The sequence below is a fragment of the Hyaena hyaena genome, unplaced genomic scaffold, assembly GCF_003009895.1.
Source record: "Hyaena hyaena isolate Hyena2069 unplaced genomic scaffold, ASM300989v1 scaffold_379, whole genome shotgun sequence".
Lineage (NCBI taxonomy): Eukaryota > Metazoa > Chordata > Mammalia > Carnivora > Hyaenidae > Hyaena > Hyaena hyaena.
Window position 1 is genome coordinate 633,731 of NW_024081011.1, and position 25,585 is coordinate 659,315.

Consider the following 25,585-nt stretch of genomic DNA (forward strand, 5'->3'; position numbering starts at 1 on the left):
CTTGAATGCAGAGAACAAACTGAGGACTGATGGGGGAGGGGGAGGGGGGAGGGGGGAGATGGGCATGGAGGAGGGCATTTGTGGGGATGAGCACTGGGCATTATATGGAAACCAATTTGACAATAAACTATTTGTAAAAAAAATACATACATACATACATACATACTTTAAAAAAAAATTAGGGGGAGGGATGCCTGGGGCTCAGTGGGTTGAGTATCAAACTCTTGATTTCAGCTCAGGTCATGATCCCAGAGAGGTAGGATCTAGTCCTGTGTCTAGTCCTGTGTCCACACTGAGTGTGGAGCCCACTTGAAATTCTCTCTCCCTCCCTCTGCCCCTCTCCCCTACTTGAGTGTGTGCTCCTTCACTCTCAAAAAAAATTTTTTTAATAAATAAAAAATAAAAGTAGGGGAATGCTAAAAACCACCTCAGGTCCATGTCAGGAAAACACATCTTCAAACTGCCCAGGGAAAACCTCTCCATTATGGGCCCATTCTCCTCCGAATGGTAGCCAACCCCACAAATGTATCCCACACATAGAAAACGGTATTCCCTCTACATGTAACTCAAGCTCATGGGTTACAAAGTCTTGATAATTTCAGAAAGTGCTCTCCTTTAAACACCAATCCAAGGTAACCTCAAGGCCCACCTCAGGGGCGCCTGGGAGGCTCAGTGGGTTGAGCATTCGATTTCAGCTCAGGTCATGATCTCGGGGTTCATGAGTTTGAGCCCCACATCGGGCTCTGTGCTGACAGCTCACAGCCTGGAGCCTGCTTCAGATTCTGTGTCTCGCTCCCTCTCTGTTCCTCCCCTGCCTGTGCTCTGTCTGTCTCTCTCTCTCTCAAAAATAAAGATTAAAAAAAAAAGAGAGAGAACCACCTCAGGCCTCAAATCATAACTAAACCTCATTCCCCCAATTTCAAAATAAACCACTGTCCTCCAAAGGCAGGGAATGGGAAATAGTGGCTTACAGAATGCAGGCTTTCACAGTCAGGACCTATCTGCCCTCGCCGGTGGCCTTGGCCTCAGTTTCTCACCAGGATTCTCCTTCTCTGCAGTGCTGGTGAGGCTGGAATAGAATGTATACTCAAGCACAGCTAGCAGGAGTGAAAATTTTTTTGGAAAGCCATTTGAGAGAGAGAGAGAGAGAGACACTGAAAAAGATCCCCATACTTTGCCCCCAAATAATTACAATAATGAGACTATAACACAATATGTAAAGCGTTACAGGCAAAAAGATGTTTACCACCAAAAAACCCACCCCCCTAAGTATCCAACAGAGGAATGGCTATATACACTTACTAAAATAGCATGCAGCCAGTATATATATTTGTAAAATAATGATGAGTAAAAAAGGCTTCAAAATTGAACATTTTTGTGCAACTGAAACTAGCAAGGAAGAGAAAACTAGTGCATGTATAGAAAAAAGAAGTCGAGGGGCGCCTGGGTGGCTTAGTCGGTTAAGCGTCCGACTTTCGCTTGGGTCATGATCTCGCGGGTCGTGGGTTCGGGCCCCGTGTCGGGCTCTGTGCTGACTGCCAGCTCAGAGCCTGGAGCCTGTTTCAGTCTGTGACACCCTCTCTCTCTGACCCTCCCCTGCTCACGCTGTCTCTCTCTCCTAGAAATAAATAAAAATATTTAAAAAAAGAAGAAGAAAAAAAAAAAGTCGACTTAGCAGAGTGGAACCACGGGGGTTTCTCCTACTTTGTTCCACGGTCAACAAGAGGCGCGGCGCGTCTTACGCGGTTGACAAACTGAACCCGTCCGGGTTCGTGGTACGTTCGATACGTTGGGAGCACCAGCGCTCCAAAAGAGGCCGCCTGCCCCTGCAGGAGAGACGAGCATCTCTCCTGGGGTCGCTGGGACGCCCGCCCCCCACCCCAGGCCCGGAGGAGTCTCCACGCAGGGGACAGCAGTGCCGGCGGCGCAGCGCGGAGGGCTCGGCGCGAGCGAGCGGGCGGCGCGCACACCGCCCCGGGCGTTCGCTCCAAGGTCGCACGCGCGCCGCGCACAGGCCGAGGGGCGCACGGGCCGAGGGGCGCACGGACCGAGGGGCGCCGTCTGCCCACGACCCCCGAAAGCCCGGCGGGTCGCAGAGAAGGCGGCACGCAGCCGCCAGCGGTGGTCTCCGCAGAGGGGACGCAGGGACCCGGCGCAGGTGACACACGAAGCACGGGGAGCCTCCCCTTGGACCCGCTCGCTGAGATTTCTCCGGCTTCTAGTTTGGTTTTCTTGCTGTTTTTCAAGGTGGGCTCCACATCCAAGGTGGGGCTTCTGAACTCAGGACCCTGAGATCAAGAGTCGCTTGCTCTACGGACTGAGCCAGCCAGGCGCCCCTCTGAGGCTTCTTGTTTGTAAACACACACAAGGATTAAATTATTCGGAGAGCTCGGCAGAGACAACCGGGAATAAGGAGAGGAAAGCTGATGGATCCATAACGATCTAAGTTCTGCCACCTCTGCCGCCCTCTGCCCCTGGCCGCCGGGAGTCCGGGTGAAGTCTCCGCGCAGGGTCGGGGCATCGCTTTGGGGCGCAGGGAGAACGGGTCCCCAGTAACCCCCAGGTAAAAACCGGGATTCCACATTAACAGTCATCCAATGCTAGAGGAAAAAGAGCCTCTTACTCAGGCCCTAAAATACCCATGTTCGCCCCCAAAGCTTGAGGCGAGGAGGCCTGATTTAAGCCTGCGGAATTCCTGGGAGATGAGCGGCTCCCTGGCTCAGCACCTCAGGGCCAGCTAACCCTTCCCGACCTTCAGAGCCCACCCAAAAAGGATACAGGGCTCTCTGTTTCAAAAACTTAAGGAAGAATTTCCTACATAATTTGAATAAACCCACCAGATTGGATCTGTTCTGTAAATTAACATTTTAAGATTTACCTTTTCCAAAAAAGAGACTTAAAAAGAAAAGTTTCTTAGAAGTACTGTTAATAAATGTGTCTAAATATTTTTAACAAACGAAGTCAGTACTGCTATTAAATTTTATCTTATTCTTTTAATGTGTATTTGAGAGAGAGAGAGAGAGCACACACATGTGCACACATAGGAAGGGGCAGAGAGAGAGGAGAGAGAGAATTCCAAGCAGGCTCAGCACTGTCAGCGCAGAGCCCCACATGGGGCTGGAACCCACCCAACCCTGAGATCCTGACCTAAGCCAAATCAGGGGTCTGATGTTAAAAGGACTGAGCCACCCATGCTCCCCTAAATTAATTGTTTCAAATCCTTAATTAGAGAGATGGGTTTGTTTAACAGACATACACAGCAGGAGTGCCTGGGTGGCCCAGCTGGTTGAATGCTGGACTCTTTAGTTTCCTCTCGGATCAAGATCCCAGGGTTGTGGGATGGAGCCCCAGGGCAGGTCCTTGATGAGTGTGGCACCTGCTTAAGATTCTCTTCCACTCCCTCTCCCCTACGCTATGCTAAAACTCTCTCTCTCCCTCTCAAAATAAAAAAATCAATAAAAATTAAAAATACACAGCATGATACTTGCACAGGCAATAGTCTAGGCATTATTTAAATATTAACTGTATCATTTCTGTGATGTAGGTACTATGGTTATCCCCATTTTACAGAGAAGGCAACTGAGGCACAGGAAGTTTAAAGAACCCAAGGTTTACACAGCTGGTAAGTGGCAAGTGGCAAAGCTGAGATCCAAACCCTGGCAAAGCAATTCTCATATCCGCTCGTGAAACTATTGTAAGCTTCACAGTGAAACTCATACCCTCATAATTTACTGCTAACTTTGTAAACCCTCAAAATTTACTGCTAACTTTGTAAATTTTATTGTAAAGCAATATGGTAAATATATCAAGAGTCATAAAAATATTCTTTGACCTACTAATCCCATTCCTGGGAAATATTCCAAAGCTGCATGCATGCAGATATCCATTTCTGTAGTATTGGAAATCATAATTGTCCATCAGTTGGTGAATAACTAGATGTATTCTGGTAGATCAGCTCAGTGGAATATCAAGCAGTCATGGAAAATTAATTATGAAATGATGCAGCTGCAAATATATATATATATGTATGTATTTACAATGTGATGTTAAAAAAAAAACAATATAAAGTTGCACATTTCAAATTATGTGTACATGACCTAACATAAAAAGAATGAAGACACAGCAGGCAAATTATGGAGTCTTAACGATGAGATGACTGATGATTGATTATTCTTTCTCTCAAAATTTCCCTTTAGTCAACTACACTTCAACTTAAAATAAAAAATAAAATAAAAGTACCCATTAGGTATGTTACAGTGCTGCTGTTATAAATCAAACGTGGAGAAAGGGAAGCATGTCAAAGTATTTATGAGAGCAAGCTGCATTTTCACAAACCATGAGCATTTGGAAGAAAATGGGCAAGAGGGGTGGTTCTACTGTATCTAAATATTCGCGGAGAGGGCTCCCACCTGCCGAGGAAGGAGCGCACTCCTGCTGGCGGCTGGAATTAGCACCCCTCCCAGCCGCTGGGTTAGCAAACTCCAGCTGAGAGGAACTGGGTAAGGATTCCAGGCCTAACCTCAAGCCCACAAATCATGGTAACAGTGAAAGAAGCAAAGCCAGAGGCTTTTCACACACAGTCCAGTCGTGAGAAATTGAGGTTCAGATCTCATCTCAGAGGACAATTTAAGAATGCGCTGCGTTCTTCGCTCCCTCATCTACCTGTGCCACGTACCACCCAGCGGTGCCTGAGACAGAGAGTACTCTGTGATCCCGACCATTTCTTGGATCCACCCCGAAACTCCAAGACGTGAAATCTTTAGACTCCCTAAGGGGTCAAGTTGAAGCAAGAAAAAAAAAAAAAAAAAGACAAAAATGTTCTCTTTAACAGAAACAACCAACCAAGGGGAAACGAAAAAATTTCAAAGAGATGAATCATCCGACTCACTAAGGAATGAAGTTGAATGGAGATAAAAAACCAAGACAAAAATATCTGAATAACTAGTAAGGGTGAACTTGAATGGTTTCAGAGTAATGGCCTATTATTTTGAATTCGGCAACTCTTATCTCTCAGGAGTTTGTCCATTCTCCAGGTCCCACACAGGTGCCTTATCCAGAAACCAACAAAAGGTCCTTCAGCCACTATGCTTAAGGACTGTGGCAACGCAGAGCTTTCCCCAACCCGCCCCTTATCATGTTTTCCCAACTGGACATAACCCAAAAATATCAATCTGACTAGGAGAGCCAGTCCCTTAAAATTTACTGTAACCAAGTGAAAGTACAAAGTCTTCAGAACTGAAAACCTCCTAAGCCCAAAAGTATTGTAATTTAATCCAAAGTTTTATTGAAAAGATCATTAAAGCAAGTAAATGGTTTGTTGAACTGCAGACAAAAACCTGTAAGAGATTTTTTGGACAGATGGTAGTGGCCTATAAACACATCATACTTCATTTTGACTGTTTTTAACAGAAAATGCAATACATGGAAGGTGCCTATTGCTTAAATATCATTCCTAGTCCCCAAAATTAACCCCCTGCCCCTTCTCTCTCTCTCTCTCTCTCTCTCTCTCTCTCTCACACACACACACACACACACACACACACACCTTTCCTGTTCTCCCCTCTCAGACTTTATCTGGAAACATTTCTATAGTTCTCCAGCCATAAACAACCTCACCATCAGCGGATTAGCAAAAGTAATTGGCATTTTAAATTAATCTTCTGCTTATCCTCAACAATGGCTTTGCTGTCATACCAAAAAAAAACAACAACAAAACAGAAGGAAGTTCTTCCTCTGCTTAAAAATGACACCTTTTTTTTTTTTTAAATGACACCTTAAAAGGGTGCAGGAAACCACGAGCTGAATGTACATTCACGTAAAAGTGCAAAGAAAAATGACTTCAAGTGGAACACACTGGCAGTATGTTTTCACCCAATATGACCATTTTAAAAATCACTTTTCAAAACAAACAAAACAAGGGCCAGGAGCGATCGTGATAGATAGGCTTTTTAAAAAAATGTTTTACTCAAAAAGCATCCACAGGGAATGGCCCTAGGAAGAAGTTCAAAAAAAGAGCCTTTGTCAGTCCCTGCCTTCAAGTGAAACTTTAGGCGAAAGAATCTTAAGAGTTAGGATCAGCTCTGCCCCTCTGCCCCCCCTTCACAGTCCTCAAAGAGCAGACATTAAAACGATTTCAAAGAGGGAATTTAAGAGGGTTTCTGAAAGTTTTCCCTAGCACTCCCATCACTCATCGGGAACTCTCTGGACAGGAATGACACTTGCTATAAGTTTTTTCCCCTCTCACTCTCTCCACCTGTTGTCCTAAGTCTCCCCGGGAAGCCAGGGCCATTCGCACTTTCTGCTTGAATGACACAGTCTTCTCTGCAATCCAGTGTCTCCCCTTAGGCCCAAGGGGCTCCTAAATTGGAGCCCTTAGAAAAATACGAATCAATTAGGGGTTACTTGATATCTACACATCACAGAATGGCCATTAGGTTGGTGGGCTGGTTGGTTGCCTTTTTTTCTTGTATTATTATGATTATGATTATTTCAGTATAATGACTAACGCCTCCTTAACTGTCCAGATAGAAGTGAAGCTGGGATGGGGAAAGACACGCAAACTCAGATAGCAGAAGATAGCTAGCTGCCCCTGACTCCCCTCTGGGCCTCCCACTCTAGGTAGACCCAGCCACAGTTCAGGAATTCCAGGCGGGATGCTTAGCATAAGTAAGTAATTGAGTTAAGGGAGATCTAAAGAAAGACTTCACGTTCACATTCATATGCTAAACTCAGTTAAAAATAGACTCAAGAAGGGCCTGACTTCACTTTTAATTTTAGCCTGGTGATGAACATGCCCTAAAGACAGAAAGTCACCAGGCATTTTCCTGAGTGCAATGATCTTCATATTTTTATAAAAAGGAAATGCAGCATGTTCTATTAATAAAAGTGCTGTAGCCTCAGTTAAATCTGGACAGTTCGTAAATCAGGGCTCCCTCTGGCTGAGCTTCCCTGGGCCAGCAGCTCACTCACACCCAAGCCCCCAGCAACCGGACAGGTCACATGCTGTGGGGGAAAGTGAGCTGGACACCCAGGGATCAAAGACCACAAGGTGTGACTCCTAAATGCCTCCCAGGTGACCACGTGATTCAACCAAGTGTATTTGCCAGGAACTCTTAAAAGGCTCACAAAAAGAACCACATTTGCCAAGATGGTCCCCTGTGTGCCATGAGATTGAGATTTAGTGACGAAAGGGGAGTATGTTTGCGTTGAGATAAATGGGGTAGAAGGGAAAGAAAACGTGGTGCTTCCTTCAGAAAGGACAAGCAATTTCACCTTTTCCTTCCACTCTCAAAGATTGCAAAGTTAAAGTTTGCCTCCTGCTATCCGGCTGGACTTTTCTACAGACCTACCTAAGAAGGATCCCCTCCAGCTGTCTTTGGCTATTAAGCCAGATGGGAAAATTAGCACCCTTAGAGCCCTGATCCTCCTCACTGAGGCTAAATGGTAATTCCAAACTTAAGTAAGGCTGCCCTAGGTCCTGGAGAAAATGCTGGAGAATGTGCTAGGTCCGGAGAAGCAAGACAGGGGTATCCAGACCATAAAGCATTCCAAATCACACTCCCCAACCCAGCTTCAGGATTCTTAGGATCTCTGTGAACTAGACCATAAAGCATTCCAAATCACACTCCCCAACCCAGCTTCAGGATTCTTAGGATCTCTGTGAACTAATTATGCTACTGCTTTCTAATTTCTATGCTTCTAAATAAACACTTAAGAGCTTATGTGATCCTCCCCAAAACCAGATGCGGTTGGTTAAAGAAACCAAGGCACAGAACAGTTAAACTCACAGTTAGTAAGCGACAGGCCAAGCTACTTAAACCCAGGTCTCTCTAAATACAAAACGTGTTGGGGGGAAGGGGGAGGGGATGCACCAGGAAAGGCCCAACAAGGTCTAGGTGAGAGACATACGATCTTTCCATCCTCTCTTCTTTCAGCTGGGTAAGTTCCCTCCTTCCAAGGAAGACCAACTCTGATGTTCTGATTCTGAGTTGGTTCTTATTTTGCTTTTGTACCCATTTTCCCATGTTCATATTGTGGCTGCTTACTAAAACCTATACACCCTCGATCTCAACAATCCTACAATAGTCTCAGCCACGGAGAGACATAAAGTCTATAGTGTCAGATGTTAAGACCTTGCGCTTTGGGGCCAGACATGTGAATTGCCATCCTTGCCTTTCCAGTCTCTAGCTATGTGATTTCAAGAGCATACTCTACAGTCCAAAACTAAATTCGGGGACAGCTGAAATCAGGACTGGCCAACTGACTGAGCTGGTGGGTTGTTTGTTTGTTTGTTTGTTTGTTTTTTCTTTTACTAAGGACATGTTCTAACTATACGAAGGTAGAGGGAAGAGTATAACAAAACCTCATTTACCTATCACCCAGCTTCAACAACACTAACTGTTGGTCAATCTTGTTTAGTCTCTACCTTACCCATTCTCACCCCCTACACTATTGTTTGGAAGGCAATCCCAGAGATATTATTTCATCTATAAATATTTTAGTATATAGCCCTGAACTATAACTTTATTTTTAACATAATCACCGTATCATTACCACAGCCATACTTACATACGTAACATACATACATACATAAACAAATAAATCATTCTTTAGTCTCAATATCTCATATGTTCAAGTGTCCTAAGTAATCTAATCGCGTTTCTTAATCTTTTGAGCTGGATCCAAATAAAGATTATAGATTAAAGATTACAGACTGAATTATAGGCTGGATAAGTATATTTAATCTGTTTTAATCTATAGGGAACCCATCTTGCGGTTTTTATCCTTGCAATTTACTTGTTGGGGGAAAAAAAAAACAGGTCTTGAGGCATGAAGGATGTCCCACACTCACAACTGGTTGATTTTTATCTCCATCGTACTGTTTTGACATGTCTCTCTGTCCCCTGTATTTTCTATAAACGTGGCAGTTAGACCTTAAGCCTGGCACAGATAAATTCAGGTTTTAACCTTTGATAGTGCCTGTTACTTTCTACTGCATTACCTCAGTGGGTACATGATACCTGAAGTCTTTCTTTTTCTAATGTTAAAAATGATCGGGGCGGGGGGGGGGGGAGGCGCCTGAGTAGCTGAGTGGGTTAAGTGTCCGACTTTGGCTCAGGTCATGATCTCACAGCTCGTGCGTTCGAGCCCCGAGTCAGGCTCTGTGCTGAATGCTTGCTCAGAGCCTGGAGCCTGCTTCGGATTCTGCCTCTGCCCCTCCCCCGCTCACGCTCTGTCTCACTCTGTCTTTCAAAAATAAAAATAAATGTAAAAAATAAAAAGATCAGTGGGTTTGAATGATCCACCCATTATAAAGTTTCCCATCAGCTTCACCTAATGTTTTAGCAGGAATTCACTATCCATGTTGTCTAAATGCATTATTCACTAGAGGATGCAAAATGATGATGTTCCAATTCTATAATTCCTTCTGTGTTTATTAGATAGTATTCTCCTATAAAAAAGGAATTTTCCTCATCAACGGTTTGGATACCCTAAGGCAATCAGTAAGAAAGGACTGATTCTTTCCCTTTCTTGACCAGTTTTCAGAATGAGTTGGTCCCCCAACCTAGTGAGGACCACTGAATTTTTCACTAGGGAGTTGACACACTGTAATCTATGTAATGTATGTCCATCCACTACACTTACACCCTTTAATGCTCAAACTGCTCCATATTTGGGCACTGGGAAGCCATTCAACTTGGCTCTAGAGTCTTTCAGACAGGACATAAGCAGTCTTTGATAGCTTCTTTGCTTGCTATCACATCTCATACATTTCCTGTCCCAGACCTGGAATCAGCCATTTTTTCTGAGGATCAAAGTTCTCTTTAGTGGGAAGTTGTATTTAGAGGCCACAAATACACAGATGTCATGGGTGCTTATTGCTACTAAGTTGGCTATTATTTCTAGGCTTTTCAGTGGACAAAGTTACGAAATACTTTTTATTTGTTAAAGAGAAAATATATCAGGAATTCAAACTGACATTTCCAATGCAAATTTAAGATTACAGGATTTTTACTTAACATCTTTAATTATGACACTGTTCTTTTTTAATATACTGAAAATACTGGCTTCTGATTATTTTAACATATATTTATTCAGAATAGCAATACCAATATAATTACTAACAATATTACTGAAAACAGTTTAAGATTTATCTGGAATTTGTTTTGAACTTACGATACATTCTACTAGAAGGGTGCCTGGGTGGCTCAGTTGGTTAAGTGTCCAACTTTGGCTCAGGTCATAATCTCACTGGTTTGTGGGTTTGAGCCCGACATCAGGCTCTGTGCTGACAGCTCAGAGCCTGGAGCCTGCTTCAGATTCTGTGTCTCCCTCTCTCTCTGTCCCTTCTCTGCTCATGCTATGTGTGTGTGTGTCTCTCTCTCTCAAAAATAAACATTAAAAAAAAAAAAACACAGATACATTCCACTAGAGCTATATAATCAAATTACCGTGTTTTAAAGTTATGTGAAATAATTTTCTGTGTATTTTTTTAACATATTTTTTCCTATTCTTCCTTTTCTTACACAAATGGTAGCAACTATTTGCTTTTTCTACACCCTGTTTTTTTCCCTTGATATATCCCTGAGATTTCTTTATTTTTTAAATATTTATTTAGTTTTGGGACAGAGCAAGTGGGGGAAGAGAGAGAGGGAGACAGAGAATCCAAATTAGGCTCTTCGTAGTCAGCACAGAGCCTGACACGGGGCTCAAACTCACAAAACATGTGATCATGACCTGAGCTGAAATCAAGAGTCGAATGCTTAACCAACTGAGCACCCAAGCGCCCCTCTGAGATTTCTTATCCTGGCACACAGAGATAGTCCTCACTGTATGGGAGGATGCAGCTGAATGTATGCACTAATCCCCTGTTGCTGCATATGTGGTCGTCCTACTGCAAATGAGACCTAGCCCTTCCTGTTCTTCATGCAGCATCAAGATCCCACCAAATGCACAGCTCGGGTCTCTGCCAAAGAGAGTCCAGTGAGACCAGCCACTGTCGGAGCCAGCCTGTCGTACAAGTACTGAGTCACTGATGCCTGGGGCCAAGAGGAGCGGCCCAGTTCCACACCTTCTTTTACTTCCAAGAATGACATGGGACCAGAGGCTATGGTATTCTCACGTCTTGCATTTTCATTACAGTTTCCTGCACCACCAAACCCAGATGTTAGAGTCGCATATAGCTCACAGCTTAGATGGGCTCAGAGAAGAAACAAATGCCACTGTCTAAACAAACGCCACTGTACCTGTGTCTAAGCTTGACATTCTTAACAGTTCATGCAGTCATTCAAACAAATATTCACTGAGCTGCTTCCAGATGCCATGTATTGCCCTTAGGTTGGGTGGGGGTGGGGGGGGGGGAAATCACTGAATGAAACCCCTCTGCTCTGTGACACATGATGCGGGTGGGGTGGTAAAAGACACACAGACAATAAAAACATAGTGAGTGAGTATCTATTAAGAGAAAAAGTGCTATGGTTTAAAACAAAGCAAAGTACAGGCCACCTGGGTGGCTCAGTCGGTTGAGTATCCAACTTCAGCTCAGGTCATGATCGCCTGGTTTGTGAGTTCGAGCCCCATGTCGGGCTCTGTGCTGACAGCTCAGAGCCTGGAGCCTGCTTCAGATTCTGTGTCTCCCCCCTCTACCTACCCCTCCCATGCTCAGTTCTGTCTCTCTGTGTCTCTCAATAATAAATAAACATTTAAAAAAAATTTTTTATAAATAAATAAATAAAACAAAGCAAGTAAGGGAGATTGGACAGGAAGATGCAGGATGCAATTTTAGTAGGGCGGCCAGAGTAGGCCTCATCGAGAAATCATGGGCAATAAGTTATGCTCTGGGCAACTCCTTTTTTTTTTTAATTAGTCAAAAAAGCTTCATTTGTTTATTTAGCTTTTAGACTCTGTGATTGTGCCTTCAACACTCTCACAACGATTTTCTGCTCCTCAATAAGGAAAGCACGCTTGATCCTGTCACGGACACACTTAGCGCACATGGAACCACCACGGCCCTACTAACGTGTGTTTTTCATCTCATAAGAACCTTAGGCCTCACGGCACGAACTCCTTGGAGCTGGCCTGGGCACACACCACTTGTGGACGGATGCTTTCCCAACCTCCTCGGAAAGGCAAACAATTCTATTACCAGGGGTTTGGGGCAGCCTAGTTTTGTCTGAGGCTGTATTGTAGGACAGCTTCCGACAGTATGTCAGACACCGGAGTGTTCTGGAAGCCTCCTGACACCATCCCAGGAAGAGGAAAAAGAAAGTGTTTGTGAGTTCAAAGGCCAAATGGGCAACTCCTTTTTGCAGCTGCCACTGGTCAACTGCCCAATTATCATTGAGACCATTAAACTGTCATTATCACAAATGTCAAGATAATGATAAACTATCTTGGTGTCACAGTTGTCTTCAGCTGTGTTGTTTTAACAACTGCTTGAAATAAACATAGAGTTTGCTTGGGACTTTAAGATTAAAAAAAAAAATCAAGATTTTTGTGATCCAGAAATTTCTGTTGTTGAAAGCTTTGATGCAACAGGATTCAAGGGGTATTCTAAGTAGTTATTTCTACCCTTTCTCCTATTTGGATCGAAGATTAAGAAATTCTGCCTGGAAACGGTCTGGACCTTGAAAGGCGTAATCAGGTTCCCAGCTGGAGAGGAAGCCTGGTCCCATTATGATACACGTGTATTCAGCACTTTATTCTCCTCAAAGCGTGTTCCCATGTCATCTCCCTGATGGTTATAACAAATCTCACATCCGATAACAAGCCTACACCCTGACCCCCTTTAACAAATGTGGGACCTAAGAGACTCAGCACCCTATCTCTGCTAACACAGTGGCCTGAAGGTAGAGCCAGACCAGAGCTTGGGTTGCTTCTACTTCCTGCGTCTGTGCCCCCTTATGCCACTTCTCCAAACACAAAGGCAGGCTCTTTGTGTCCCTCTCGCCTTTTCAGACAGTTGGGCAAAATAACACATAAGCTGGAGAAAACCAAAGTTTGCTCCCATATCAGTTCTCACCCATGAGACCCTCCCGAGTGGGTTTTTCATCACAAAGTCCATTAGATCTATACTTAGGTTGCTGTCAACTTGCTTCTTCTGTCATATTCAACAAACTATGTGCCAGGGTCCCTGCCAGATGCTAAGGGTACTGAGATGGAAGACACTGGCCCCAACCTCAAGGACTTTTGGGGTCTTTAGGGATAGACCAACAAGAGGTAAATCTGGGGGAAAAGCTAGAGCGGGGGCCACAAGGCCTCACAGGAGAAGCACCCAGCCCATGTGCTTGTGTGGAGTCAGGGACAGTTCCCTAGAAGACATGAGGTCTAAGCAGAATCCATAAACAGGAAAGGAATGTTTGAGTTGAGGAGAAAAGATGGTGGAGGAAGAGAGACCAGGAGGCCACTAGGCCCAGACGTGGACAACTAAGTAGGGGCTGTTCCAGAAAGAGCTTCTAAGCAGTCTGAATCTCAGCCTACAGGCAATAAGATGCTACCGCAGGGCTTTGAGCAAACAGACAAGATTAAGGCTGAACTGGTGTGGAGAAGAGAAAGATCTGAGGACACTCCCAGAAGCTGGGAGGCATGAATGAAGGCAGTGGCAGTCAGCTTAGAGGCGGGAAAGATTCACCAGAGAGGAAGGAGGACATACACGTACTAGGAGGACATACACGTACAAGTTGGAATGGGACTGAAGGCCTGGCTCTGAGCCAGGGTTCTCCAATCACTGGTTAGGGAACCCCCAACTACTGGTCATTACCTACCTGCTTCGTGAGCTTGCTGGGATTAAATGGGACACGCCAGGCGCCTGGGTGGCTTAGTCGGTTAAGCGTCCGACTTTCGCTTAGGTCATGATCTCGCGGTTCAAGGGTTCGAGCCCCGCATCGGGCTCTGTGCTGACTGCCAGCTCAGAGCCTGGAGCCTGTTTCAGATTCTGTGTCTCCCTCTCTCTCTGGCCCTCCCCTGCTTGCACTGTCTCTCTCTCTCCTAGAAATAAATTAAAAAAACATTAAAAAAAAAATTTAAAAATAAATGGGACACGCCAGGAGGGAAAAGGTACCCTGTGAACCCCACAGCAGGAATATGGTGTCATTCACTCAACCCTGGCACTGTTACATCTGTAGACACCTCATCACTAGGAGACTTAAAATTACTCTCACAGGCATGTAAGTTTCCTCTGCTCACTTAATTTCTCTAATGGCTGAATGGCCTTTGGTGACTTGGTCTTTCTTCTGGACCTGGTTTTCTCTTCCATAAAACAAGGGAATTGAATTAGATGGTCTCTAGGTCCCTCCTAGCTTGAAGTTCTGCAGTTTTGTCATGTTATACATCTTGGGTCCCAGTTTCCATGGTAATAATTATTTCTCAAATGAAAAATGACTAGGGGAAGATTCATCAATAGAAGAAAAAAAGAAAAGAAACTAAGCTGATGAGTGACTGACCCTGAAAACTAAGATGGAAAAGTGCGTGTTCTTTTTTGTTTGTTTTTGAGAGAGAGAGTACATGTGGGGGAGGGGCAGAGAGAGGTGACAGAGAATCCAAGAATCCTAAGCAGGCTCCACACTGACAGCACAGAGCCCCATGTGGGGCTCGAACTCACCAAGTGTGAGATCATGACCTGAGCTAAAGTCCGACACTTAACCAATTAAGCCACCCAGGTGCCCCTAAAGTGCATGTTCTTTGAATGTCTTGAAGGGTTGGGGCACCTGAGTGGCTCAGGTTTGTGAGTTTAAGCTCCACTTCAGGCCCTGTGCTGACAGTGTGGAGTCTGCTTGGGATCCTCTCTCCCTCTCTCTCTGTCCCTCCCTTGCTCATGCTTTCTTTCTCTCTGTCTCAAAATAAATAAATTTACCAAATATATATATAAATATCTTGTAGGGTGATATTTAACATGCTCTGTTCAAAGACCCAATAATAAAAATTCAAAGGTGTTGTCACCCAAAAATGTATAGTATCTGTGTTCCTAAAAGGTTAAATTATCCTTGACCAAATATTTACCCAAGAAAACTAAAAGATGTGTGCACATAACTACTTGTAAAGGTATGTTCATACCAGCTTTATTTGTAAGAACCAAAACCTGGAAACAACCTAAATATACATCAACAGGTGAACAGATAAACAATTTATGGCATATCCATAAACTGGAATACTACTCGACAATAAAAAGGACCAAACTTTTGATATGTACAAAACAAAAACAGAAAAAAAAGAATGAACCTGAAAATTGTATGCTGATAGAAACCAAACAGAGTGGGAGAAAATATATTTGCAAATCACATATCTGACAAAGGTCTAGTAACCAGAATTTATGAAGGACCCTCACAATTTCACACAAAAAAAGATAAACAATTAAATTTTTAAGTGGACAAAGGATTTGAATAGACATTTCTGTAAAGGAGATATACAAATGGTTTTGTTGCACAAGAGAAGATGTTCAACATCATTAGTCATTAGGGAAATACAAACAAAAATCACAATGAGATACCACTTTATAACCACTAGGATGGCTGTAGTTTAAAAAAAAAAAGGAAAATAACAAGTGTTGGCAAGGTTGTGGAGAAATCAGAATACTCATTCATTGCTGGTGGGACTATAAAACGGTGTAGTCACTTTGGGAAATAGTTTGGACGGTCCTCAATAAATTAAATACAGAATTACCATATGACTCAGCAATTCCACTCCCAGATATATACCCAAAAGAATTAAAAACCAAAGTCCAAGCAAAAACCTGTAGGGAAATGTTCACAGCAGCACCATTCACAATAGTCAAAAGGTAGAAAAAAAAACAAATCTACCAACCAGTATATGGATAAAAAGTTGTTTCTCCATTCAATGGAATATTATAAAAAGGAATACAGTACTAATATAGGCTATAAGATGGGTTAACCTTAAAAACATTATATTTTTAAGTGAAAAAAGCCTGATTCAAAAGGCCACATACAGCATGGTTCCATTTATCTGAAATGTCCAGAAAAGGCAAATCCATAGTGACAGAAAACAGATTTGTGGTTGTGGGGAGCCTGGGGGGGGCGGGGAGGGAGTGGGGAATAACTGCTTAGTGCAGACAGGGTTTCCTTTTGGGGTGATGCAAATGGTCTAGGGCTAGACAGTGATAATAGTTGCAGAACCTTCTGAAAGTACCAAACACTACTGAATTACACTTTAAAACAGCCACAAGGGGGCTGCCTGGCTGGATCCACTGGGAGAGCATACGACTCTTGATCTCAGGCTTGTTGAGTTTGAGCCCCACGTTGGGCACAGCGATTAATTTAAAAAAAGAAAAATAAATTGGGGTGCCTAGGTGGATCAGTCAGTTAGGCAGCAGGCTCTTGGTTTCGGCTCACGTGATGATCTCACGGGTTTGTGGGCTTGAACCCAGCATAGGGCTCTGCGCTGGCAGCATGGAGCCTGCTTGGGATTCTCTGTCTGCCTCTATCTCTCTGCCCCTCCCCCTCCCTCCCCCTCCCTTCCTCCCTCTCTCTCAGTAAATAAATGAACCCTTAAAAATAAATAAATAAATAAATAAATAAACAAATAAATAAATAATAAAAATAGGGGCGCCTGGGTGGCTCAGTCGGTTAAGCGTCTGACTCTTGGTCTGGATTCCGGTCATGATCTTGGCGGTTTGTGAGTTTGAGCCGCACATCGGGCTCTGTGCTGACAGTGCGGAGCCTGCTTGGAATTCTCTCTCTCTGCTCCTACCCTGCCTGCTCTCTATCAAAATAAATAAATAAACTTTAAAATAATAAAAATAAATTTAAAATTTTATTAATTTATTTTTATGCAGTAAATATAAACAGTAAATGTTATGTGTATTTTGTCACAATTAAAAAATGTTTTTCCCCAAAAAATCATTATATTGAGTAAAAGAAACCAGGCTAACAACAACAAAAACCATGATTCCACTTGTATAAAACTCTAGAAAATGCAAAAACTCAGGTACTGTGATGGAAAGCAGATGGGTAGCTGCCTGAGAGGGGAGAGGGTTAAGAGAAAGAGCAAAAGATAAATTATACAAGGCATGAAGAAACTTTCAGGGGTAATAAAAATGTTTATTGCCTTGATTATGTGATCGATGCTTTAAACATGTACAGCTTAGTGTACTTCATACCTCTGTAAGATGAGCCAAAAGATTTTAAAAATCATCACTTGCTAAATAGACTTACTAAATTTTTATTTGAAATACACTGAGGAACTCACTGTTTAAAGGATCTTTATTGTCATGGATCAAAAGCAAACAATCCTTTCCTGATTTACTGACTCTATTAAAGTCTAGTTTTTATATACAACAGAGTCTTAAAGTGAAAGCACACTTGTAACAAAGTTGGCTAAGACCATTCACGAAGTGTGTCTGGTGCAGACTAAGCGAGCTTGATGTTGCCACGTTTCAGGTCAGGAATTCTTCTTGCTATTAATAGGAGCCTACGATACTTTAATCATTGCTGAATCCCGGTTTTCTGAATTGGTTTAAAAATGGTGTGGTAGAACTTGGCAGACAGTCTCTTTGCAAATCAAACTATCGTATTTGTTATGATTTTAGCACATGCTGAGAGGATTATAAGTGTTTATATACTCTCTGTGAGCATCAAATTCAGGTCTTGCCTAACATGCGTAACAAGCAGAGTAAGACAGCAAATCAAATCCCAGAGTCAGATTGACTCGTGGAATTTAAATTGGGATATGGATTTCACTTTAAACCAAAAGGCACACTCAAAGCTACAAGTAGAAAGAAAGGAAAAAAGAAACAGGAAAAAAATGTTTTTAATTGGAATGTTCAGTTATTCTCAAATTCAATTCAACCTACTTTCAGATGTATTTCAGCATTTTTTCTATAATATTTTCTTTGTAAATGATGAGTTTTCTATAAATTATTTTGAGGACACAGATATTTACATAGAGATGATATGATCACGTTAATTTATAAAACATTTTCTCATCCCAGCCTCACATTACTAGTTCTTTCATAAATATTATTTTTTTAGCTTTGTTGAGTCCTTGTAAGTCTGTGACATGATTTCTTCATTTTTTTAATGTTTATTTTTAAAAGAGAGAGACAAAGCATGAGGTGGGAAGGGATACAGAGAGAGAGGGAGACACAGAATCTGAAGCAGGCTCCAGGCTCCGAGCTGTCAGCACAGGGCCCCACGCGGGGCTCAACCTCATGAACCACAAGATCATGACCTGAGCCAAGTGGAGCGCTCAATGGACTGTGCCACCCAGGCATTCCTGAGTTCCTCATTTGCGTAATGAGAATGACAGCACTTACCTCACAAGATTATGGGCGGATGTAATGATTAAATGGATGTAGCATACATGAGGTGCTTAGAACAGTTGGTAGCACACAGGAAGCATCCAATGAATGTTAGTTGTTACTCACTTTATTATCGTTCCCTTTTATAGATGAGAACACTGAGGCTCAGGATGAGTGGTGGCAAAACTCAATCTAGAACATGGAGCAGGCTTGCTCTTGATGCTTTTCACTACTCCACACCACATTCCCCACCCATACATATTTTGTGCATGAAAAGAAGAGTACCAATCGGGAAGAGGCAAAAATAGCTATGTAACTTAAATCTAAAAAGCATGCACAAACTGGGAGTCACAGACCAGCTCCAGGACTCACCCAGTTTAGGCTCCAGGGCAAGTCATCAGTCATTTTTAAAGTCAGCTTCATCTAGTGATTTTGAGCAGGAAGATAAAAGGTTTCTGTAAAGGGCTGACTTAGCTTCAAGAGGATGCCGAAATCGTCGGGTGAACTAGCAGAAATTACATTAGCATCCATTCATGCCATTAGCACGAAGAGGGATTTATATTCTCTCTGTAGGAGCATTAAAAAGCACTGCAGCCCATGACAAAAATGCCTGCTTTGGAGGTTAAGTGGGAAGCGAATGGCCCATCAGTTAAGTCAGGATGAGAAAAACTCTGTCGCTAGAGAATACCTAGGGGCCTGTGCAATGCACACAGATTTGCAAGGCCTACTGATTTGAACCATGTATCCAAACTAATCAATTCTAAAGTGATACTTATTTATCATTAAAGTTCCACTTGAAGGGGCTTTTAAAAAATATGGTGAAATTAAAAGAGAAAAACCACAGGGGCACCTGGCTGGCTCAGTCAGTAGATTATGCGACTCTTGATCTTGAGGTCATGACTTCAAGTCCCACGTTGGACAAAAAGCTTACTTTAAAAAATATATATATTTTTTTAAAAAAGATAAAACCACGAGGTGAAAGTTTGTTGGGAAACAGGATATTTAGAGGGTCTCACAGTATCACTCTCACAGGCAACTTACTAATCACAAAGAGAAAAAAATGTCCTGTTACGATGGAGAGATCTGGCAGTGACGACGTTAACCAACAGATCAAACTCAGTGGAACGCACAGCACCCACTGCAGATCCTCGCCCAAATGCTTACCCTGAATTTGGCCATGAAGAAATGATACACTTGCCCAGATCGTGGCTCATTCTACAAGACAACTTAGCCTGGCATCTTCAGTGATGAAGAACAGAAAAAGGTGGGTTGCCAAATTAAAAGATACAACAGAGGGGTGCCTAGGCAGCTCAGTAGGTTAAGGATCCAACTTCGACTTCAGCTCAGGTCATGATCTCACGGTTTGTGTGTTCGAGCCCCACATCGGGCTCTGTGCTGACAGCTAGCTCAGAGCCTGGAGCCTGTTTCAGATTCTGTGTCTCCCTCTCTCTCTGACCCTCCACTGCTCGCTCTCTCTCTCTCTCTCAGAAATAAATTTTTAAAAATGTTTAAAAATAATAATAAAATTAAATTAAATAAATAAAAGAGACATCATAAACAAATGCACTTGTGAATCTGAGCCAGGGGATTTTTAAAAAGAGCTATAGGAAACATTTTTCTGAAAGTAGAAACAGTTAAAAACGTACTGTTCATTAGAGAAAATTATTTAAGACTAATTCCCTTCGTTATGGTAACAGAACTATAGTTATGCAACTTGCTTTCAAATACTTCAAGGACAGAAAAAAAATGTGATGCCTGGCTCATCTGGCAGGATGGAATAGAGCATGAGATGCTCCAGAGAGGCCAGTCTACCACCACTTGCAGAAAAACCTATGGCGGGGGGGGGGGGGGGGGGGGGGAGGATGGGGAGCAGAGAGAAGGTAACATACCTAAGGATGCTTCCCAAGTCCCTTTAGGGGATCTGAGCAGACTAGAGCCAATAGATCAATGGCTAGTTTATGAATGTTCTCCATTTCTCTCTTCTCTATCTCCAGGCACACAAAAGGGGAGCCTAGCAGAAAATGCAATACACAGAGAGATGTGGATTCCTACGCCAACCTGACCACTGCCCTTGCAGCGTGACCTTGAATAATTCACTTGCCTTCTCTGAAAAGGCTCACTTGCCTTATCTAGAAACACAGGAGTGCTGGGCTAAAGCAGCTCTTGGATGCGTTCCACGGGCAGTTCAGTCTTACAGACGGTGCAATACCAATATGAAATGTCTATTCCTGGTTTTGTTTTTAAAAAATAGAAAGGTTTTTTTTTTCTCATAATAAAATTGATGCATCCTCACCAGAAAAAGGTAGAAAGTATTTTTTAAAAAACACTAATACTGAATCACCTAGAGTTAGAATTACTGTTAGCATCTTTATATTTGTTTAATGTTTCTCTGGACTTTTAGGCACCTGTACACACATTCACATATATATTTTTTTTAAATGTGACGTCCCTTGTAACTTGCTGTTTGTAATTTTTGATTTAGTTAACAATACTATATTCCCTATTACATTCCATCTGATTATATTCCATATGAATAAATTGACGACACCATTATTATTGTCATTGCTGAATGGTACATGATGTACAAGCAATGGTTTATTTCCTACCTGGAAAACATGTAGCTGGTTTCTAATTTTTTGTTCTTCTAAACAATGCTGCAGTAACTACCCCGTGTTCATCCTCATTATGCATATAACGTAAAGTCTATAAATCAAGATTTAATCACACAACTCATTCCCCTTTTATGCGGAAGGTTAAAAACTATCTTTTTCAAATGTCAAACAAAGGCTCTCTATAACTGTAGTCTATCGATGACGCTGCTGGTCCTGACCTGAGGACACAGGGCCCCAAGGAGACCAGTCCTTGGGAGGCTCTGGAAACACTTGGCCTCTTCAAGGAGGCCACTCAGAAACCTGAGGCTCTGCTTCTGTACAGTCACGATCTGTTCGCGAAGTGTTTTTCAGGCCGCGAGGTCCTGGTGACTCTCTGGGCCCCACGCAGCCGTCGGCCTACGCCGCACGGTTCCGGACTCCAAGTCCAGCCCAGCCTCGCTCCAGAGACTAAAGCGCAGGTCCTGTTTACATTTTGTGCCTCTGAAAACAATGCCGTCACCAAACACACTCCCACCTACCCGTGTTGAATACGATCCAATTTAGACCAAAGTATATTGCCTCCTGCATTGAAAACAGCACTCTTTTTGCAAATTCAAGTATTCACTCCAACACTCCCAAATAATTAACATTCCAGAATAATTTCTATTTTTAAAAAATTTCTGGTGATCAGAAAAGAGTATAAAACATGTGCCTGGTCACTGCCATTTCTACTTTTCTGACTTAAAATTATAACACTGATCTAAATATGCTTTGCAAATGTTGGAGGAAATATTTGATTTCTTTTTGTAATTATTGTTGTTTCCATGTGTGAGCGATCTCACAAACATGTACCTATGCCCATGGCTAAAATGTAACTGATATGGGATATATTCTGTATCAGATGTATCTTGAGAGAAAGCATTTTATACTTCCTCTTTATACTTTATACTTTATACTTTATCACTCAAGGATATTCCTGGAGATTCACATAATTTTTTTCTTGAAAGGAATTTTTTTTTTTCGTGAAAGAAACTGCCATTGATCGTTTCCAGCCCCTGGAGAGGCTGGATTAAGAAGGCTAATTGGCTTGTCCAGGTCACTCGTTCCCAGTCCAGGGTTTTCTTTTCCTCTTGGGTCCTCTTTGTCAGAAAGCCAGTAATTAATTTAGATCAAAGATGTGCATTTTACACTCTCCAACACCAGGCAGAGCCTAGATGATTTTAGTCATTAATGCATTCAAAGTAAACTAAAAGAAGTAACTGAATGAAATTAAAACCTATTTAAAATACTGTACAGATGACCTGTCTACTCCTTTAGCATGATGAGGCAACAGGTCAGGTTTAAAGGTGGGTCTGATAAGAGCCAAAAACATATTTGGAGGACAATCTATAGACAAGTTTCAAATTTTGAGAAGTATTTAAGATGTCCAGACAGCCGTAAGTGAAGGTTTCCAAGTTTGGGCCAGAGGGGGAGGTGGTCACTGAGAACTGATGGGTCATTCCAGGGAAAAGCAGGAAACATAGAAAGGCAGCAGCACATGGCCCGGGTGCAACCTAAAAGCAAATACCCACATTAAAGAAGGGAAAAGTGGCGTGAAAACTATCTTCATGGGGTGACCACCACCCCTGAACACATGCATGACCCCTAGCCTTTTGCTTCTGAACACATGGAAATATTTAGTCACCATACCAAGCTGCACGCTATTAACACATCCCCATGCAAGTTGTTTAACGGCTCCTTTTGCTCATAAAGTACGTTCACATCAATAGGTACCATCTCCCTGACGGATGTGCTGTCAGCGAGTTGGAAAAGTTGCCTTGTAAACCATCAGGGGACTTATTTATAAAATCCAACAGAAACCGGAGGAAAGAGGGAGATCACTTAATTTTGCTCTAACTTCTGCTACTGTAAAGACTTTATCCTGTTAGGTAGGCATGTGTGTCATATGCAAAATACATAAACAAAATATTGGGGGTGGGGGAGACTTCCCTTCCACCTCCTCTTCAAACTGGCAGTGACAACTTGTACTGAAACTTGCTGTCTATAAATGGTGAAGACTGAAACCTTAGTTGGGTGGAATTTAAAGTGAACACCCACTGAGCCAGGCAAATTATCAGCCTACCACCAACACCCCTGTTGGTGGTGTTAGAAACCAAATTCACAGTCCTAATTCAAAAATGTGCCTTTTTAATTAAAGTCAGGCTTTCCCAGTCTTCTCACTGGTGGGAACAAGTAATATTAGGTTTCCAGTATATCACACACACAGGCAAGATTCAGGCAGGTTCATTAACCAGAAAGGGAACTGTCGTGTGCTCCTTTCTACAAACCACTAGTTACCATCTTTGCCCTGATTCTGGAATACAGATCACTTTACTACTTTCTGCAAAACTTTTCAATGCATTATTCTAAACACAGCTACCAGTCACTCACAACCAGCTGTGGACCCACAGCAACTCTCCCTGTTAAAATATACAAGATCGTATCAGTTAGACCATCCTAAACAAGATAATTACTGTGGCGGGAAATACAAATCAGATTAAGTGGGATTTTCTGACACAGGAGACCCTTTCAAGCTTTTGTCTGGCAGAGGGATCAGGGTGGAGGAAGGGAGAGGGGTGCCTACATCCCAATTTCTCTCTGCAGTTTTAACTCCACTATCTCAAGCTTCTTCCATTCTCACTTTCGGTGTTTATTTCAGTCCATTTTAATTCTATGCCTTGGTTAGACCCCCGTTCCTAACATTTTTTTAGAGTCTTGTTTATCAGTGCTATGAATTGTGAGCTGTATCAGTTTGTTTACTTAAGGATTAGCTGTTAGGGGCAGGGAGAAATATTAGTTTAACTGGAGTCAAAGAACCTGCAGCCACAAGAAAAATAAATCAGAGAAAGACAGAGAAACTGGAAAATGGGGGATCATTTCACTGTGAGTCCTGGTGGGGTTTTTCCCGGCGACTGTAAGGACAGGCAAAAAGATCTTAACAGATCAGATCTTAACACACTCCAACCAACAGATCTGGGCTTTTTAAAATTATTAATTTTATCAGCTGCTAAGAAGGTAGCAAGAGAATTAAGTGGATAGAAGAATAAAATGCGGGATAATTTTTTTCTTTATTCCCCCCCCCACACACACACAGCACTGGCATTAGCTCTGTGTACACCATATGTATAGTCACTTACCATGACTAATGGGAATAATGTACTACATTTCATAATACTGAGCTCTTTGGCAATTTGGGAGAAAAAAACTCATAACTAGATGACTATACTTCCTCTCTAAAACTACAGATCACAACAAACCCTAAAGAAAAAATAATTTAAGAAAAAAGAAATACCTTTCTAGAGATGCAAAGAAACTTTTCAGAATGCTAAGAACCCTCCCTCTCTCCTTCCCTGTTTTGAGTAAACACTTAATCCTCTCAGATATTTTCTGCTGAATGCTTGTCCTACGTGCAGCATAAGATTGTGTTCAAAATTTTCAAAATTCCTTCTACAAGTGTATCCTTGTTTTCTCTAAAAATGGACTCAAACTGATGTTAGAAACTGGCACAGATGTTAGAAATTCCACCCTCTTTCCAGAAAAGGACCAAGTGTAAGTGTGAGGTAATGTCCGTTTTGGGCAAATTCTTATTTCCTCCCCGATCCTGGATGTAATTGTCAGCATGCCCATCAAAGTGACTGGACATCACACACAACTTGCCGACACGCTGCTCCCTAAGAGTTACCTGGAGATCCTTCCAAATGCAAAATGTCTGTAAAATTCTCTGCAAATAGAATAACGACTTATAACATTTCCTGTACTGAATCAGGGGCACCTTTCCTCTGAAAACAGTCAGCCAGGGTCCTAACACTATGCAGAAGACTACATAAACTTTAGAAACCAAAGCTGGATTTATGCATGTAGGGAACACTAGTTATCAAATGCTAAACCAAAACCTTTTCTATTTTTATAATTGATTTTTAGTCATCGCTTATCAAAATAATCTGGAAAGGAAAGAAAATAACTCATCTGTACTCAAATGTACAAACTGATGTCATGCATTAAAAAGTAAGTAATATTTTGCTGCAAGTCAAGTAATTTAGGAAAACTGCGTACGTGTTCACCTCACAGAAGGTGTGTGTGCTTCTTTGGTTAATTTTCGCCATGATTAGTGACACGGTATAGTTGCATCTGACAATGGACTTCAATATTTCACACAGAATTCACAGACCCTGTTTCCACTGGGAAGAAGGTTTTCAAATTTGCAACCTAAACTTTAACTTCCGTTGTTCACCCAGGTTAATAAATAACTTCTTGTAAATCAAGAATGAGGTTTGATTTGAAAGCACAAAATTAACACATAAAACACTTTTGGAAATAAAATGTTGTGAATGATTAAGGAGATAAGTCCTTGTAAAACCTTCACCAACACACAGCAGTCAATGTTGTCTTCTCCTAATATGGAGAATATACATATCTTAAGTCGTCAAATTATTCTGACTTCCTAAACTCATCCTAAATCGTCTAAGTTGTTATCTGTATTTTTTCTTTATAAAGCCCCAACGGTTTAACATAATGTTTCTTTACATTTTATGCAATACTGTCTCTGCATTGGCCAACTTTGAGAATGCAAGTTTAAAACAAAGATCTTACGAGATACTAGTTGTATGTCTAAACATGGATGATGATGTTTACAGGTGATGCCAATATGGGCCAGGAGTCAGGGGTTAATATGAGCAGAAAGGTCATGGGCAATCCTTGACTGAAG

At 42.2% G+C, this 25,585-nt stretch overlaps 1 protein-coding gene and 1 pseudogene across 4 annotated transcripts in view; both read right to left on the reverse strand.

Annotated features, from left to right (window-relative positions):
* Positions 1-25,585, reverse strand: part of RBM20 (RNA binding motif protein 20) — a 188,191-nt gene that overhangs the window by 159,763 nt on the left and 2,843 nt on the right. The window lies entirely within an intron of this gene.
* LOC120244305 lies at positions 11,856-12,674 on the reverse strand (annotated as a pseudogene).